At 43.0% G+C, this 20101-nt stretch overlaps 1 pseudogene; it reads right to left on the bottom strand.

The window, feature by feature from the left end:
• Positions 1-14477: 14477 nt before the first annotated feature.
• On the bottom strand, positions 14478-19404 carry LOC112215153 (annotated as a pseudogene).
• Positions 19405-20101: the final 697 nt, after the last annotated feature.

The raw sequence follows: 20101 nt of genomic DNA, 5'->3' as shown, positions 1-20101 counted from the left end.
ACTGATGTCTTGAGATGTTGCTTCAATATATCCACATAATTTTCCTCCCTCATGACGCTATCTATTTTTGAATTGCACCAGTCCCTCCTGCAGCAAAGCACCCCCACAACATGATGCTGCCACCCTCGTGCTTCACGCTTGGGATGGTGTTCTTCGGGCTTGCAAGCCTCCCCCTTTTTCAGACCAGATGACATTTCTCCATAGTCTGGCAAACCTTAGTCTGGCTTTTTTACGATGGTTTTGGAGCAGTGGCTTCTTCCTTGCTGAGTGACCTTTCAGGTTATGTCGATATAGGACTCGTTTTACATGTGGATATAGATACTTTTGTACCGGTTTCCTCCAGCATCTTCAAGGTCGTTTCTGGGATTGATTTGCACTTTTCGCACGTTAATCTCTAGGAGACAGAACTCGTCTCCTTCCTGAGTGGTTTGACGGCTCCGTGGTCCCATGGTGTTTATACTTGTATACTATTGTTTGTACAGATGAATGTGGTACCTTCCGGCAAGGATGAACCAGACTTGTGGAGGTCTACATTTTTTTTCCGAGGTCTTGGCTGATTTGTGATAAATTGTGATGCAGTGAATTGGATTTGTGATACAGTGAAATATAAGCGAAATAATCTGTCTGTAAACAATTGTTGGAAAAATTACTTGTGTCATGCACAAAGTAGATGTTCTAATCGACCTGCCAAAACTATAGTTTGTTAACAAGAAATTTGCGGAGTGGTTGAAAAATGAGTTTTAATGACAACCCAAGTGTGTGTAAACTTCCGACTTCAACTGTATATAATAGTGGAGTACTGTGAATACCAATATCCCTGTGGGCCTCCCGGGCTGATGTTGCCTAGGTTTAAGAACATAAATTGTAGATTAATAATATTACATTTTATTGTATTACACACTGTAAACATATTACACAGATGCCTTGGCCAAAATGTGTTTAACCTGTTGTTGTTAGTAATATTCATAAATACAAAATTAAATTAAATGTTTTATTTTATTTTTATCTGGCCCAGCCACAGACCCCATGCAGTTCCTCCCCAGGGGTCCCCTGGCAAACATGGGCCTGGGAGGATCACATGTACCGTATATTGGCATCCACAAAACATTTTAGTCATCCTGTCGATCCTGGTCTCCCATGGAACTCAAACCCACAACCATGTCATTGCAAGCACCATGTTCTAACAACTGAGCCACTTCTTGAATTCCAAAAAATTGCTTTACTGCAACTGTGGTTTGTGTCTACTATGATTTCCCTTTGTGGCCAATTCAATTGCATCCATTCTGTTACAGATTTCTCGGTCACTCTGTTACCTTTTTGATAGTTCTACCTTTACTTTACTAATCCTTTCTCTTCATGAGGAAGAGAGATTAGAATATATATTTATGACAGGGTTTTGGTAACAGAATGACAAGACACTAGACAATATTTCTTAAACTTACAGAAGGGAAATCATTCTGAAAAATTAAATATAAATGTTGATATTAGTTGGCAGGGGTCTGTACTTCAACATTATTGTGTGTTGATGTACAGTGGGGAGAACAAGTATTTGATACACTGCCAATTTTGCAGGTTTTCCTACTTACAAAGCATGTAGAGGTCTGTAATTTTTATCATAGGTACACTTCAACTGTGAGAGACGGAATCTAAAACAAAAATCCAGAAAATCACATTGTATTATTTTTAAGTAATTAATTTGCATTTTCAAGATGACGGTTCACTAGGCCGTCATTGAAAATAAGAATTTGTTCTTAACTGACTTGCCTATTAAAATAAAGGTTAAAAAAAAATCTGGTTTTACAATGTAAAACGCAATTTCCACATCCATTGTTTAGATTGGTACATTTGTCTTAATCAGACTTAATGATTATTAATGAGATTTCAACACCATGCATACATGGAATAATCGTTTGATCTTATTCAACGTTCTGACTCCAAAGCGTGGAGGGCAGGCCACGTAGCCTATTTATATGCGGACTGAGGCTTGCACGCTCCTATTATGCACAACCAGAATGACAGACCTAGGACACAGACACACGAACCTCCAACTTAACCCGGGAAATATGAACAAAGAAAACCATACATTGAATTAAATAAACATAACTTCTACCTCATGAGTCTCGTGAACGTTCATGTGCACAACAAACATCACGACCACTCAGCGTATAGAAAATGGTTGGCTAAATTAAAATGTATCATAGGCCTATCAAACATGAAACAGACATGTCTACTTGTTGCAAATAAATAGTAGAGGGATGGAATGATGAAACGCTAGCAATTATTGTCCTTGAGATGTTTCTACAACTTGAAAGGAGTCCACCTATGGTCAATTAAAATGATTGGACATGATTTGGAAAAGCACACACCTGCCTATATAAGCTCCCAACCAAGCCATGAGGTTGAAGGAATTGTCCATAGAGCTCCACTGAAGGTCCCCAAGAACAAAGTGGCCTCCATCATTCTTAAATGGAAAAAGTTTGGAACTACCAAGACTCTTCCTACAGCTGGATGCCTGGCCAAACTGAGCAATCGAGGGAGAAGTGCCTTGGTCAGGGAGGTGACCAAGAACCCGATGGTCACTCTGACAGAGCTCCAGAGTTCCTCTGTGGAGATGGGAGTACCTTCCAGAAGGACAACCATCTTTGCAGCACTCCACCAATCAGGCCTTTGTGGTAGAGTGGCCAGACGGAAGCCACTCCTCAGTAAAAGGCACATGACAGCCTACTTGGAGTTTGCAAAATAGCACCTAAAGGACTCTCAGACCATGAGGAACAAGATTTTCTGGTCAAACCAAGATTGAACACTTTGGCCGAACGCCAAGTGTCACAACTGGAGGATACCTGGCCCCCTCCCTACAGTGTAGCACGGTGGTGGCAACATCATGCAGTGGCGATGTTTTTCAGCGGCCAGGACTGGGAGGCTACTCAGGATCGAGGGAAAGATGAACAGAGCAAAGTACAGAGAGCTCCTTTATGAAAACCCTCTCCAGAGTGCTCAGGACATCAGGCTGGGGCGAAGGTTCGCCCTCCAACAGGACAACGACCCTAATCACACAGCCAAGACAATGCAGGGGTGGCTTTGAGACAAGTCTCTGAATGACCTTAAGTGGCCCAGCCAGAGCCCGGACTTGAACTCGATCGAACATCTCTGGAGAAACCTGAAAATAGCTGTGCGGTGACACTCCCCATCCAACCTAACAGCTGGAGAGGATATGCAGAGAAGAATGGGATAAACTCTCCAAATACAGGTGTGCCAAGCTTGTAATGTCACACCCAAGAAGACTTGAGGCTGTAATCACTGCCAAAGGTGCTTCAACAAAGTACTGAGTAAAGGGTCTGAATATTTATGTAAATGTGATATTTCAGTGTTATTTTATACATTTGCAAACATTTCTAAAAACCTGCTTTTGCTTTGTCATTATGAGGTATTGTGTGTAGATTGATGAGAAAATAAAAACATTTAATACATTTTTAGAGAAGGTTGGAACATAACAAAATGTGGAAAAAGTCAAGGGGTCTGGATACTTTCCGAATGCACTATATATTTTGGGGGGTTGCTGTTATTGCCTGTTTTGCATGTTATTTTGACATTCATTCGTGCCACATATCAGTTTGCAAACAATGTTTAAAAAACTGAGTTAATGAAAACTCATACAAACATGGTCTCTTTTTTGCTTTCTTGAGTAAAGCAGCTCTAAAATGCAGGTGTTTCAGCCTAGGTCAGTGCTTTCTGTGTTGGTGGGGGAGCTAGCAGAAAATACGGAGTGTAGAGATTGGTAATCTTCTCTAGTTGCGCTGTGATGGGTTCAGTGTTCTGTCACTCATGGGGACACTACGTCACTGCAAAATGTATAGGTAGAGCTCAAAAATGTAAGCCCCTTGGGTGCTGCCATAGAGTTACTTTAGAAGTGTCCATCCAAGAAGACTCAAGGTCACTGGCCACAGATAAAATGACGGCAAATCACGTTATATCTACCGTAGCTTTGGACTGATCATGTCAACATCATACTTACAAAATCTTAGCTAGCAAGCTAGACAAGCAGTCATCGTTATGAATCTCATTGACAATCTACTGGCAAATCCTTTTCAATCCATGTCATATGAAGAGAAAGTATATAAAATGTATCGGTGCTCATCAGCCATTGGACAGGAACATTACATAACAAGTTGGAAATTGCAAATTCAACAATGAGTGGTTTGGAAGGAATCAGTGGCTAACTGCAAGCGCTGCAAAGCAATCACTAGCCTGCTATTCAGTGGAGTGGGTGTGTGGTCCAAGTCTGGGTTTAAGGGTCTGTTTTCCAAGCTTAAAAGGATAAACATTCACATGCAACACCATGGGACAGAAAAGGTTGAATACATTGGCCATGCTGTCAATCCAGCATGACTTCTGCCGCGTTCAAAACAACTGGAAACTCGGAACTGGGAAATCTCAGATTTCAGTGAGTTCAAGTCAAAAACGAGATCCACTGGGAAAATACGTATCGAATGGTCATTCATCTCTGAATTCCAAGTCGGAAACTCTGGCATCTTTCTCGAGCTCCGACCTGAAGACCACTGACATCATGATTCTGATTTGCCAGTTGTCTTGAAAGCACCATTCATCCAGAGAATGCCAGACTTTGATGACAAAGTTAAAAATTTGCCCACAAGGAGGACCGCTGCGCCACCTTCCTATTCAAGTGAGCACAGAACAACAAGGTGAGTCCAAAAATGTATTGTATGCTACTGCATAAATTATGTAATATGCCAGGGAGATGTATGTATACTGTAGATGTATAGATGTATACTGTAGCTAAGAAAGTAATACTAAGTGTACAATATGCTGTGTTAGTTGCCCATGTGTCTCACCCTAACAATTTGGTCCCTTTTTCCCTCATAACTTAGCCTACTGTTCTGACTTGGTGGTGCACATGTAGCCTATAGCATGTTTTAGAGAAATTGAATTATTTAATATTGTAAGAGCTTTCATCGTCTGCTTATATGCCCCCTTTAATTATCCTACGGTTCTCACTTGGTGTACAGAGAGAATGCTGTAAGAACAGCCCATGTTTTGACTTCTGTTGCTGTACATTTCGAAAGTGCTGAACAAATAGTTATATTGACTACGTCAGTCCTAGCTCGCTCATTAATGTCTAAATCGAAATTACGGATTGCCTCTTATCTGCTCATTGTTCCCTTATGTCACAGTTTGTACATCTCAGGTGTCAGTAGAAACCACATTTGTTTAAGCAAGTCAACCATATCAGCTATGATTTTTCAAAAGGCAGTACATGAGGCTGAATGAACTGTTTTGCTTCCAGACAAGGCTCTGCTGATAGCCAGGTGTAGCAGTGGTAAGGATTATCTCCATGATGCTGAAAAGAAAGCTCTACTGTTGGGACAGCTTTATGTTGGCCCTAACAGTTTGTGGGCACCGTTTGTCATCGTTATAGTGCAATTAATGTATTGTTTAGTATTGTGTTGGGTAATGGCTTTTCTGACATGCACATTTTGGGGGGAGTTTGCCCCATCAAGATATACAAGCTAAGATCGCCTCTTGTGGTATTAGATGGAATTCAGATTTACCACACAGGGCATATGCATTTAAACGTGTGAAAGCAAGAACAACATTTCAACAAGAGAAAAAAAAGCACTCTCCACTGGCGGGAGTTTGGAGAGCGCAAGTGAAGAGCCGTGTCTATGGTGCTTCTTCGCCAATGTAATAATTCATTTTAAACAAATTCCAAATGCAAGCTTCATAAGTAAATGATCACTTTCAAGCAATTGTTACATACCAAAATACCAGTAGGCCTATGTTAGTAATGGTCTCTGGCTTCTGCCTCTGGCTGCGTAATCCATGTAGACTCTGTGACACAAAATGAGTGACCAAACATTACAAAACCTGTCTAGATAAAGTCATCACTCTTAAGTCAAAGTTGAGGCCCGAGTGTTGAGCCTTCAAGTCCAAGTCAAGTCTGAAGTTATTTTATTTCTATCAAGTCGAGTCTCAAGTCATCAAATGTGTGACTGGAGTCAAAAACTCTTCAAACTAGGGCTGCAGTCCAAACATGTTATTTTTACCCCCTCCGCCCTCGTGCTAGCCACTTTCCCTCAGGGGAATCCCCGTCAAAATCGGATGCAGTTTTATTGGAGGTCCAATTCACAAACGCTGCGCCCTCAGCCCTCGATTTAGCTCAAGGGAGCGAGAGAAGAACTTTGATCACTTGTGGGGTTGATATGACCCACAATTCAATGTAAACTGTAGTCACGTGTCAAACTCTGGTGGCTGCGAAGTGTTTATTTATTTATTTACTTTACTAGGCAAGTCAGTTAAGAAAAAATTCTTATTTACAATGACGGCCTACTAAAAGGCAATAGGCCTCCTGCGGAGACGGGGGCAGGGATAAAAAATACATAAATATAGTACACGACAAGAGAAACAACACTACATAAAGGGAAACCAAAGACAACAACATAGCAAGGCAGCAACACATGACAACACAGCATGGTACTGTAGCAACACAAAATGACAACAACATGGTAGCAACACAACATGGCAGCAGCACAACATGATAGCAGCACAAAACAGGGTACAGTACAAATATTATTGGGCACAAACAACAGCCCAAAGAGCAAGAAGGCAACAATACATCACACAAAGCAGCCACAACTGTCAATAAGAGTGTCTATGATTGAATCTTTGAATGAAGAGATTGAGATAAGTCTGTCCAGTTTGAGTGTTTGTTGCAGCTCGTTCCAGTCGCTAGCTGCAGCGAACTACCGTCCCACCTGCCCATAAGAAGTTAATGAAGTGGTGATTAAAGAGCTCAGCCATGTGCTTCTTGTCAGTAACAATCACATGATCACCATTAAGGGACATGGGCAGTTGTGAGGGGGAGGGTTTATTCTCCAGGTCTTTAACCATTTTCCAAAACTACTTGGGGTTAGACCCACAGAGGGAGAACTGTTCCTTAATAAACATTTTGGACTTTAACCATCTGCCTCCTGTGCCTGCATCTGGGTCTCGCCTTGTTCCCTGATAGTATGAACTGGCCATGACAGACCCAGCAGACTCGGACCAGCTCAGCCACGCTGTCTCCCTGCAGGGAGCCACCATTGGTAGACATGAGGAGCTGTTACAGGACCTTCTGCAAGGGCTCCGTTCATTGACGGAATGCCATGACCAAGGGTTTAAGGCTATGTATAGTGGAGCAAATCAGGGAGTCAGAGGCAGTCTGACATCTCTGAGACTCCCCAACCATCCAGTAACTTTTTCCCTATTTGTGGTTAGTGTGTACAGCCTACCCCGGCTCCCTGAGAACCCCGCTTACCTCCGGAGCGATAATTCTGGGGATCCTGGTACCTGCTGGGTTTTCTTTCTCAGTGCTCTATTATTTTTGAGCTACAGCCATCTTCGTTTCCTTCAGACCGATCTAAGAAAGCGTATATTATTACGCTAATGTCGAAAAGGGCGCTCTCCTGGGCTACAGCAGTTTGGGAGCAACAATCCGCCATTTGTTGTCATCTGGAGGATTTCATGGCAGAGGTGAGGAAGGTATTTAAGTCTCCGGTATCCGGGAGAGAGGCAGCCAGTAAACTTCTTGAATTATGTCAAAACTCCCGTAGTGTGGCAGACTACGTGGTTGATTTTCACACGTTGGCCACCGAGAGTGCCTGGAATCCAGAGTCTCTTTTCGATACCTTTCTTCACGGATTATCTGAGGTGGTAAAAGATGAGCTAGCTGCTCAGGAATTGCCGGTGGACCTCAACTCCCTTATCTCCCTAGCCATTAGAATTGATGGACGCTTAAGGGAACGCAGGAGTGAGAGGAGGTCTGGCCTCGGGCACACTTGTTCATCCGCTATGGCTCGCTACCCTTCAAAGTAAACCGGAAGTTCCCAAAGGCAGTTTTTCTGAGAGGATCTGAAGCCACCTGAGTTCCCTCGTGAATCATCAACGACAGGTGAGTTGGATACTCCTGAGCCTATGCAATTGGGAAGAGCTAGGTTCTTGGTTGGGGAACGCTCACGTAAGTTGAGTTCTAACTGCTGTCTGTACTGTGGAGGGGCAGGACATTATATAGCTACCTGCCCTGTTAGGAAACCCTTGTCTCTGGTGGATACAAGTACTCTGGTGAGCCAGACTGGGAGTTCCCTAATTCCCATCACTGCACACCTTTTTTTGTGCTTTTGCTGTGGGGAGACCAATCTAAGTCTCTCCGAGTGCTCATTGACTCTGGGACTGATGAAAGTTTTATGGATGCTACTATTGCTATTGAGTTTGGTATTCCCAGTCTACCTCTCTCGGTTCCCATGGATGCTAGGGCACTGGACGGCCGCTCAATAGGTGGAGTCACCCATAGTACTGTGCCCGTTTAAGGGTTTCAGGTTTCCACAGTGAGACCATACAGTTCCTCCTCATTGAATATCCCTGTGTTCCTGTTGTCTTGGTATTTTCCTGGCTCCAAAAACACAACCCTGTTATTGACTGGACCATGAGCTCCATCCTGGGTTGGGGCCTATTTTGCCATTCGCACTTCAAGCAGCACAGCCTTCCCGAGACGTCTTGCTCAGGACGTTAGCAAGGCTTCGGATGTTTCTGCCATTCACACTGAGTACCATGACATCCTTGAAGTTTTCAGTAAGGCACGTGCTACTTCCCTTCCTCCGCACAGTCCTTATGATTGTGCCATTGATCTTCTCCCAGGCACCACACCACCTCGGGGTCGGCTAAATTCTCTTTCCGTGCCGGAGACCAAGGCTATGGAGGAGTACATAGAAGAGTCACTGGCTACTGGGGCCATCCGTCTGTCTGCATCACCTGCCGGCGCAGGGTTTTTCTTTGTGAAGAAGAAGGACAAGACCCTGCGTCCGTGCATTGACTCCCAGGGACTGAATGACATTACTGTTAAAAATTGTTACCTCCTACCACACCTCTCCAGGGGCCACCATCTTTTCCAAGCTGGACCTTCGGATTACCGACCACCTGATTCTGATACGCAAAGGGGATGAGTGGAAGACAGCCTTCAACACAGCCAGCGGACATTATGAGTACCAGACCAATGCCCCCACTGTTGGGACCAATGCCCCCACTGTTGGGACCAATGCCCCCACTGTTGGGACCAATGCCCCCACTGTCTTCCACGTTTTTGTAAACACTGTTCTCCGGGACATGCTAAACCGTTTGTGTTTGTCTACCTTGACGACATCCTGTTTTTTTCCCAGTCTGCCCAAGAACATGTTCTTCATGTCAGGCAGGTCCTTCTGTGCCTCCTGGAGAACCAATTGTTCATGAAAGCTGAAAAGTATGAGTTCCACCGCTCTACAATCGCCTTTCTGGGATATGTCATTGCTGAGGGTAATGTCCAGATGGATCCTGGAAAGGTGAAAGCAGTGGTGGATTGGCCTCAACCTACGTCCAGGGTGCAGTTGCAACGTTTCCTTTTTCAAACTTCTACCGCAGGCCTGGTGGGCTCTCTTGTTTACTAGACTCAACTTCACCATTTCCTGCTGCCCATGGACAAAAAATGTGAAGCCTGACACTCTCTCCTGCCTATACAGTTCGTCTGCCACACCCTCGGTCTCCAAAACCATTCTTCCTAACTTATGCCTTGCAGCCACAGTGGGTTGGGGTATTGAGACCCTGGTTCACAAGGCACAATGCTCCCAGCCTGAACCTGAAGGGGGCCCGGCTAACTGGCTGTTTGTCACTAACTCAGTCCGGTCCCGGGTTCTGGAATGGGCTCATTCCTCCAAGCTAACTTGTCATCCAGGTTCTCGCTGTACCCTAGCATTCATCCGACAACGTTTCTGGTGGCCCACAATGGTTCCTGATGTCTCTGCCGTCGTCGCCGCATGCACGGTGTGTGCCCAGAATAAGACTCCATGGCAAGCCTCTTCTGGCCTTTTTCCGCCACTACCGGTCCTTCATCATCCCTGGTCCCATATCTCTCTGGACTTCCCCTGGGCTTCCCCTGTCTGATGGCAACACCATCAGCTCTCTAAGGCTGCTCATTTCATCCCTCTTCTCAAACATCCCTCTGCCAAGGAAACGGCCCAGCTCATGGTGCAGCACGTCTTCTGGATTCATGGACTCCCGGTGGATATGGTTTCCGACCGGGGTCCTCAATTCTCATCTCAGTTTTGGAAGGCGTTCTGCACTCTTATTGGAGCTTCGGCCAGCCTATCCTCCGGATTCCATCTGCAATCGAACGGCCAGTCGGAGCAAGCTAACCAGGACCTGGAGACCACCCTAAGATGCCTGGTCTCAACCAATCCCACTACCTGGAGCAGTCAACTGGTCTGGGTGGAGTATTCCTGGAACACCCTTCCCTCGTCTGCCACGGGACTCACCCCATGGAGCATTCAGAAGGGGAATCAGCCTCCTCTCTTCCCAGAACAAGAACCAGAAGTCAACGTACCCTCAGCCCAGATGTTCACCTGCCACTGTCGATGTACCTGGAGAAGAGCTCGGGTAGCACTTCTCGAGACCAACTCCAGGTATTGTCAACAAGCAGACCACCGCCAAACTCCAACTCCCTGCTACCGCAGAGGGTATGACTGTCTACATGGGACCTGCCCCTTTGGGTAGTCTCGCAGACTGTCCCCCCGTTTCAAGGTCCGTTTCCCATCTCTAGAATCCTTAGTTCCACTGCTGTCCGTCTCTTGTTACCCCGTACCCTCCGTATTCACCCTACCTTTCATGTGTCTAAGGGGGGGGGGTACTGTCACATCTTGATCTGTTTCACCTGGCCTTGTGATTGTCTCGACCCTCTCCAGGTGTTGCTTTTCCCTGGTGTATTTATCCCTGTGTTTCCTGTCTCTCTGTGTCAGTTCATCTTGTATGTTCAAGTCAACCAGCGTGTTTTTCCCATGCTCATGCTTTTCCATTCTCTCCTCCTAGTCCTCCCGGTTTTGACCTTTGCCTCTTTTCTGGACTCCATTCCCGCCTGCCTGACCATTCTGTCTGCCCTGACCTCCAGCCTGCCTGCCATTCTGTACCTCTGGAACTCTGAACTGGTTTTGACCTTTTGCCTGTCCACAACCATTCTCTTGCCTACCCCTTTTGGATTGTTAATAAACATCTTGGACTCTAACCATCTGCCTCCTGTGTCTGGGTCTGGGTCTCGCCCTGAGCTTCATAAACATATATTTGGGGATTCTGACATGTTTTGGAATAAATTACCAAACTATAAAACTAGCTTGCCAGCTATGGGTAATTAGCTACCTGACAGGAGTGCTATGTTAGCGTGCTAGGTACATTAATAGCTTTAGGTTGATTGTTTTTAAGCTCAACTTCAAGATTTCCACCAAGGACGTTGCCTCTCCGATCAGCACTCTCTCTCGCTTGTTCAAGTGACATTTAAGGTACACTCGGATGTGACGATGTAAAACGTCATTCAAGGACTGAGGGTTTAGGGCAGAGGGCTGTCTACTTTAAGATTGACCGCAGCCTAGGAGAGTTACTGTTAACCATTAGGCTGGTATGGCATATGAAAACGAGATCCATATTCAATAGAGCACATCGTAGCAAAACTTTTTACAACGGAAACAAAAAAGTGTTTGTTATTGGAAATGTTTACATAGTCCCTCCCTGTTTCAGTACGTTTTCTTTTGTTTGGTGCCAAATGAATACAACCCTGTGTATTTGATCACTATGTTTTTAGACTAACATAGAAAACATTTAGACTAACTTCGACACGCTTTCTTCTCGACCCTGAATGGCATTTGTGTCGAAGAAAATGTGTTATGTATTTACACCCGGGGAACCTTTTCTCAGGACAAATAGATCACGGAGAAGGAGTTATTTTCAAATGTCAGGGTAAAAGCCACCTGTAATTCCCAGCCTCCAGAACTGTAAACCAATTTAGATAATGGATGAGAAGTGATGGGTAATGTCCTGGGGAGAAAAACGTAATGTTGAGGTTTTTGGGAGGAAAACACACCGTGATCTGAAAATGGTAAATGATGCCCCATGGTTTGTCTTTCTCTCTCCCTCTTCCCCTTCTCGTTTTCTCCCTCTCTATCTTTGATCTGCAGTTCTGCTTGATCTACCCCAAGGCCTGTCCCCTTGCTGATAATTATCTGGTCCCACACTAACTTTTGCTCTCCTCCCTCCCCATCCATCCTTTTCTCTCTCCCTCCATCCCTCTCCCTCAATTGTTGATGTATTGTGTGCTGTGCAGTGGGCATGCACTCTATGGTCCGATTGGCTCTAGCACCAGCCATAAACGTCCAGGCATCCCATAATGCACCGTCAGCATTTTGGAGAGATGATCACCTGTTCTTCAGGGCCACATATCAAACAAGAAGCCCTGCTGACTGGCTGCACTAAGGCTAAACTCACCCGGGTCACGGCCACAACCACACATATTGCTTTGTTTACTGGGCATTTTGTCATTATTAGTTTAGACATTGATTTGTTATGGATTTTTGATATACAGTGTACTGTAAGTTAGTGCATTTTACAGGTTGGTAAATGTGAAATATGCCTGCATACTGTACTTATGAATGTCTTGGTGACATGCTCAGCTGTTTTATTTTATCCAACTCGTGTGTCGTAATGCAAGTCAAGCATCTCCCCCTGTTGTGTCTTTGTCTTTAGACTCATTCGTTCAAGAGTAGATGATGTTTAAGAATTTCTTACTCTACTCCATATTACGTGGGAGACTGGTTGGTAGAGATTATCCCTGTAGATTATTCTTCATGTCAACCAACCATTCCTGTTGCGAAGACGCATTCAGGCCTAATGGCTAGAAAACATGCCAGCATTTTCCAATTGAATTGAAGATAGCCAATCGATATCATTGTTGGAAGGAGCTCCACACAGAAAACAGCAGTGAGTTCCATATTTAATCAAGGCATTTTGACACGGATTTCTTGACAGCTGGCTTCTCCATTCTTCACTCTGTCTCCAGTGATTCAAACCATAGCAAAAAGTAGCCAGCGACATATTAACTTCCGCAATACCGATACTAAAGCGAAAGAAATCTGATGAAAATATTGATCAATTAAAACTGCTCAGTCTTGCTATACCATCTGCAGCTATAGGAGTATGTCTGGCCAAGCGATACTGAACTGCTCACAACCTCAAACTATTTTCACCCAAAAAGTCACAAACAAATAAAACATTTATTTGGTTAAAGTAAATATATTTGGGGTTTGACTTGAGCTGAAGCAGCATTGATTTTCCAGGTGAGTCATAGACAGGCAGACAGATGTGTAATATTCATATGTGTAAACATACTGAATTGTAATTGGATGCATTTTACCGCCATATCATACTGTGCTATGATTGGTTAAGACCACCCAAATGGTTAGGTCATGGTCAGTTTGATCCTGGTTGGCGCTACGTGAACATGCCAGTTATAGCTAGCTAATAAAGAGATACGTTAAGAAATATCCTGTAGTACTGCATTTTATTATTTTGTACAAAGTGTGCAAAACAAGACATGGTGTCAGAGTAAAAGGTCTTACAAGATGGATTTTTCTGGAGTTCCTTCACCTCGAATGGACTGGGAGTCAACAAACTTACCAGATGCATGGCGTAAGTACAAACAGCATGTGGAGCGAATCTCTGAAGGACAGAGAAGAATAGGGAAAAACAAGACATGGTCTAAACTCCCAAGGGTCTTGGTATACTCCCAAAAGAAATCAAGACAGAACTCAACACACACACACACACTCCCACACACATGCCACACACACACACACACACACGCCGCACGCACACACACACACAAAATGTACATCTCAATTTGGGATCTCACTGCAATTCTTCCAGGGACTAGATACAATCATCAAATGACTGGAGCAGATTGAGATTGATCTTTGACCCAAACTGTTTCAATAAACATCAAGATCATAAATTAATTTCCAGCAGCAGTAGATTTGTGGGAGGATAAAAATGTAAGCTGTTCTCCAAATTGGATTACTGAATTCACACTGGCAGAGTACGCCAGCCCGCTAGTAACAAACGTCATTTCAATGTCTATTCCATGTTGGTTCAATGTTACTTAATTGAAATGACATGGAAATAATGTTAATTCAACCAGTCGTGCCCAGTGGGATGAGATTGAAACTCATAGTCAGTGGACTACACCAACCAGTCAGCAAATACTACAATATTTGTGAAAGAGATGTAAATATGGTTTGAAAGATTAAAGGGGAAACCTGGCATTTTAAACATCAACAAATACAATGGAAACATCTTAGCTAGGCTAAATAGTTAATTGACACATTTAATGTCAATTCATCATTTTATGTTCCATGGATCGATTAATTACATGACAATGACAATCAATACGATTTTAGTTCACTGAGAATATAACGCTTTCTATTTAGAAAAACAGAATCTCTTCACTGTATTTCTTAAAACCTCTTTATAATCGATGTATTTTTCAACCTTTTGGTCTTTGTGCATTTAATCCATAGCCTTGGTAATGCAGCTCCCAATGCTCACAGGAACATATTTGTTTTTCTGTTCAGATATACTTGTCAATCATCCTTAATCTTCATCAAACACACAAACATGAGGACTGTTGGAAGATAGCCATAAGGCATGAATCATGACATGTGAAACACTGCAGCAGTACCACATTCTTATGATCTGTAAGAAGAACCCTTCATTATTTTATAGTGCAATCGAAGGTGTTTGCAAATGAATTGTACAAACATATGTTAATCATTGGCACACGAGTCAAAACAATGAATTCCTGTTGAGGTTTTGATTGACGCGTCGTGAATGTTTTCAAATAAAAACAAATGTTATTTGTCACATACGCCAAACACAACAGGTGTTTGAAATGCTTACTTATGAGCCCTTATCCAGTGCAATTTTTTTTTTAAGTAAGAAAAGTGTGCTAAATAAACTAAAGGAAAAATAGTAACACAATCAAATATCAATAACGAGGCTAAATACAAGGGCTACCGGTACCAAGTCAATGTGTAGGGGTACGGGTTAGTCAAGGTAGTTGAGGTAATATGTACATTTAGGTAGGAGTAAAGTTAATACGCATAGATAATAAACAGAGAGTAGCAGCTGCGTATGTGAAGAGTAAAGGAATGTAAATGTATGTGAATGTATGTGTGTGTGTGTGTGTGGTGTCAATATGCATGTGTGTGTGTGTGTGTTTTATGTTTGTGTCCATGTGTGTGTCAGTGTAGTATATGTGAATGTGTGGTTAGAGTCCAGTGAGTGTACATCAAGCCTGTGCAAAAAATAAATACGAATAAAATAAGGGAGTTAATGAAAATAGTCTGAGCAGTCATTTGATTAACTGTTTAGCAGTCTTTTGGCTTGGGGATAGAAGCTGTTAAGGAGCCTTTTGTTCTCCGGTACTGCTTCCGGTGCAGTAGCTGAGAGGACAGTCTAAGACTTGGGTGGCTGGAGTCTCTGACAATTATTGGGCCTTCCTCTGACACCGCCTGGTATAAAGGTCCTCGGTTGCAGAAAGCACCGCCCCAGTGATGCACTGAGCCCTACACACTACCCTCTGTAGCTCCTTGTGGTCGAATGCCGAGCAGTTACCATACCAAGCGGTGATGCAACCAGTCAGGATGCTCTCGGTGGTGCAGCTGTAGAACATTTTGAGGATCTGAGGTCCCAAGCCAAATCTTTTCAGCCTCCTATCTTGTTGTGTTTTGACTCTGATAGGTCCTTAGTGATGTGGACACCAAGGAACTTGAAGCTCTCGACCCGCTGCGCTACAGCTGCGTCAATGTGAATGGGGGTGTGCTTTGCTTGCCTTTTTCTGTAGTCCACGATCAACTCCTTTGCCTTTCTCAAGTTGAGGGAGAGGTTGTTGTCCTGGCACCATACTGCCAGATCTCTGACCTCCTCCCTGATACAGTTCTGGATATATATTCTAAACAAGTGATTTGTACATTTTTTAATTTACATTTTAATAATTTAGGAGAAGCTCTTATTCAGAGTGACTTATAGGAGCAATTAGAGTTAAGTACCTTGCTCAAGAAAACATGGACAGATTTGTACCAAGTCAATTCCAACGACCTTTCGGTTACAGGCCCAACACTCTTAACTGCTGGACTACCTGCCGCCCTAACAAGTAATACTGACATATGATAACTGTGTTGGCTTCCTTACCAAAAGAAGTTGCTACTGTATAGAAGGAACTAAACAGAAAGGGACTGACTTGGCAGCCCTGTAAAGGCACAGTGGCAGGGTTGAGGGAACCGTTCCTGCTGAAGAACTTGGTGAAGGCCTCTTCTAGTACATCCTGCTCTGGCCCACCTTGCTGATGAAGCCCAGTTGGACCAGCTCAACAGACAGTTCCTGTACATTCTCATTGGCTAACAAATCACAGCTTACAGTGCATTCAGAAAGTATTCACACCCCTTGACTTTTTCCACATTTTGTTGTGTTACAGCCTGAATTTGAAACTGGATTACATTAAGATGTTGTGTCACTTGCCTACACACAGTACCCCATAATGTCAAAGGGGAATCAGTTTTTAGGAGTAAAAATGTGCTTAACAAGTCACATAGTAAGTTGAATTGACTCACTCTGTGTGCAATAATAGTGTTTAACATCATCTCAGTACCCCACACAATTGTCTGTAAGGTCCCTCAGTTGAGCAGTGAATTTCAAACACAGATTCAACTATAAAGACCAGGGAGGTATTTCAATGCCTTGTAAAGAAGGGAACCTATTGGTAGATGGGTATAAAATAAAAAAACAGACATTGAATATCACTTTGAGCATTGCAAAGTTATTAATTACACTTTGGATGGTGTATCAATACACCCAGTCACTACAAAGATACAGGTGTCTTTCCTAACTCAGTTTCTGGTGAGGAAATCAAATCAAGTTTTAATCAAATCAAATGTTATTGGTGGTATACATATATTTAGCAGATAGTATTGCGGGTGTAGAAAAATGCTTGTATAACGCGAAGGAGGACTGGTGAGGCCAATGGTGACTTTAAAACATTTGCAGAGTTTAACAGCTGTGACAGCAGAACACTGAGGATGGATCAACAACATTGCAGTTACTCCACAATACTAACCTAATTGACAGAGTGAAAAGAAGGAAGCTTGTAACAGAATAAAAATATTCCAAAACACGCATCCTGTTTGCAACAAGGCACTAAAGTAAAACTACAAAAAATGTGGCAAAGAAGGCAAAATCATAGAGAAAAACCTAGTTCAGTCTGCTTTCCAACAGACACTGGGAGACAAATTCAATAACCTAAAACACAAGGCCAAATATACACCAAGATGACGTTGAATGTTCCTGAGTGTCCAAGTTACAGTTTTGACTTTAAATCATCTTGAATTATGTATGGCAAGACTTGAAAATGGCTGTCTAGTAATGATCAACGGCCAACTTGGCAGAGCTTGAAGAATTTTAAAAATAATAATGTGAAAATATTGTACAATCCAGGTGTACAAAGCTTTTAGAGACTTACCCTGCAATTGCTGCCAAAGGTGATTCTAACATCTATTAACTCAGGGTTGTGAATACTTATGTGAATGAAATATTTCAGTATTTCATTTTTTGTTTGTTGCTAAAATGTCTAAAAACATGTTTTCACTTTGTCATTATGGGGTATTGTTTGTAAAAGGGTGATAAAACAATCTATTTAATCAATAGATCAATGAATTCATGCTGTAACACAACAAAATGTGGAATAAGTAAAAGGGTATGAATATTTTCTGAAGGCACTGCAGGTGTCTGTTCAGTTTGTCCTCCAGCTTCCACAGTAGTGTCAGATAATGTTTTGCACTCTCCTCCACCGGCTCAATATTACACTACATCTGAACAACCTTGCATGTCCGTAGTTTAGCCAGACTGTTCTCACAGACTAGACGTAACATAGTGAAAGTAAATCCAGGACACTCAAATTAGTATGATATGTTACGTTAGGTATGGTTGCGTAAGACTGAAGGTTACTTAAGGCAATAACAAAAGAAGGGTGGTTGGTCTGGGTGCATGGGTGGGCATATAACGCAAACCTCTAGCAATCCAAAGGTTGCGTGTTCGAAACTCATCACATACAATTTTAGCTAATTAGTAACTTTGCAACTACTTACTACTTTATTGCTACTTTGCAACTACTTAGCATGTTAGCTAACCCTTCCCCTAACCCTAACCCTTTTAGCTAACCGTTTCCCTAATCCTAATCCTAAACCCAACCTTAAACCTTTAACCTAACTCCTACCCTTAACCTCTAACCCCTAAAGCTTGCTAATGTTAGCGTTAGCCACCTAGCTAATGTTAGCCATGACACATTGGAATTTGTAACATATCATACGTTTTGCAACTTTGTAACACATTGTACATTTTAAGAGTTCGTGAAATATCATACGAATTGTAATTCGTAACATATCATACAAAATGGATGATGGACATCCACAAATGAATACATACAGTACCATACGATACGTAACACATCACACTAAAGGGATTGTCTTGGATTGACAGAATAATACAAAATACTCTGAGACCATGTTGGTTCTTCGGGTTCTGGGGTGGGGGATTTGACAGAGGGGGTGACAATGGGGGATTTGACGAGGGACTACTGGGGCTGCTGGCGAGAGGGCAGCTCAAACGCTAGGTTGTAGATACCATTCCCGACATCCTCCAGGAACTTCTCCAGTTCCAAGTCAGGATACTGAAACAGCTTGCCCTGCACGCCTGCCTTTATCTCAGCGATGATGAGGTTGGGGTCCATGTTCTTAGTGTTCTCCTCTAAGGCATTCTCAGGGATCATATGCTGGTGGCTAACGATGCTGTGTGCAGCTAGCAGCTTCTACAGGGGCACCTAAAATAGAGCCTGGTAGAAAAGCAGCTCTCTGGCTGTAGGCCTCTTAAACAGGTCAGCCTCCAGAAACTTCTGAATAAACTCCCTGTAGGGGGATCTTCCAGTGACTGTATGATGTTGTTGATGCCCTCCTGAAATGGGAAGATTCTCAGTTTCCCTGGATCTCCAACACTGTCATCTCCAAGGCACACATCCCAAAGGAGTAGATATCCATTGCAGTGGTGACATCTACAACAGTTCCGTATTCAGGGGTGAAGAAGTACAGGTTTTTCTGTTCCTTTCTGCAGGTCTTCACACGGTTGTTGACGGTGTGTGGAGCCACTTATACTATCTTGATGAGTCCGTTGTGTTGGATGAAGATGGTGTCACAGGTCAAATGCAGAGTAAGTCTGCGTCACGAATGGCATCCCGTTCCCTATAGGGCTCCCCATAGAGCTCTGGTCAAAAGTAGTGCACCATGGGGAGTAGGGTGCCATTTGGAATTCAACCTAAGAGATAGCGATCCAGGCTTCTTCGCCTGGCTTACTTTTGGGGATATCTTTATCAAATGTCCACTGTCACAAATTCAGGTAGACTCCGCCAGGTGACACGATCATTCATTTTCATGTGTCTGATTTGCCTGACGTTGTGAGAGCCATTTGTGATGTAAGCTGTGAAATACAGTTTCCTTAAGGTCAGGAAGATTTCAGAGCTTCAATCCAGAGATGACTTGAGCCTTACATCAACACCTACCAGAAGCACAAGACATGGGAAGTGATCCATATTGAACTGACAAGACATTCACATTGACAATTGATACAGTGGGAAAATAAATGACAATGTCATTTCAAAATAACCCTTATTCATTTCAGCCATTGCAGTAGAACACGCTATGTGAGTACCTGGAACTGACTGGTAACCTCAATGCATGTAGTAATTAAGTACTTATGTGTTCTCTTCATATATTTTCTCAAAAAAACATAATTAACACAATTAAACACTATTCCTGTATGTAATACATAGGGTTGCTGAAATGCCATGACATATTACCATTATGTTTACAAGCTACAAAGTAGTTAACCCTTTAAAAGAAATTCTGAGAAATGTGTTAGGATGACCCCCTATCCCAGCAGATAAAACGAAACTTCCAGGAAAGCATTTTGCTGTACTAGTGCTTGAACAAAATACGAGATGATCTGTTCAACCAAAGGAATTTCTTTTTTTGAGAGAAAGGGGCCTTGCAAATACGACACATTAGAGTATGACTAAAAGCTCTTGGACAGAAGAGAGTGAGGTTGGGAGCCATGGTGGATGCCCTATGCACCCAAGGGGGCCAAGAGGATTAAGTCAAGTCAG

This window comes from Oncorhynchus tshawytscha, linkage group LG16 (genome assembly GCF_018296145.1).
Source record: "Oncorhynchus tshawytscha isolate Ot180627B linkage group LG16, Otsh_v2.0, whole genome shotgun sequence".
Classification (NCBI taxonomy): Eukaryota; Metazoa; Chordata; class Actinopteri; order Salmoniformes; family Salmonidae; genus Oncorhynchus; species Oncorhynchus tshawytscha.
The sequence above is the reverse complement of the archived record's forward strand: the minus strand, read 5'-3'. Positions and strand labels throughout refer to the sequence as shown.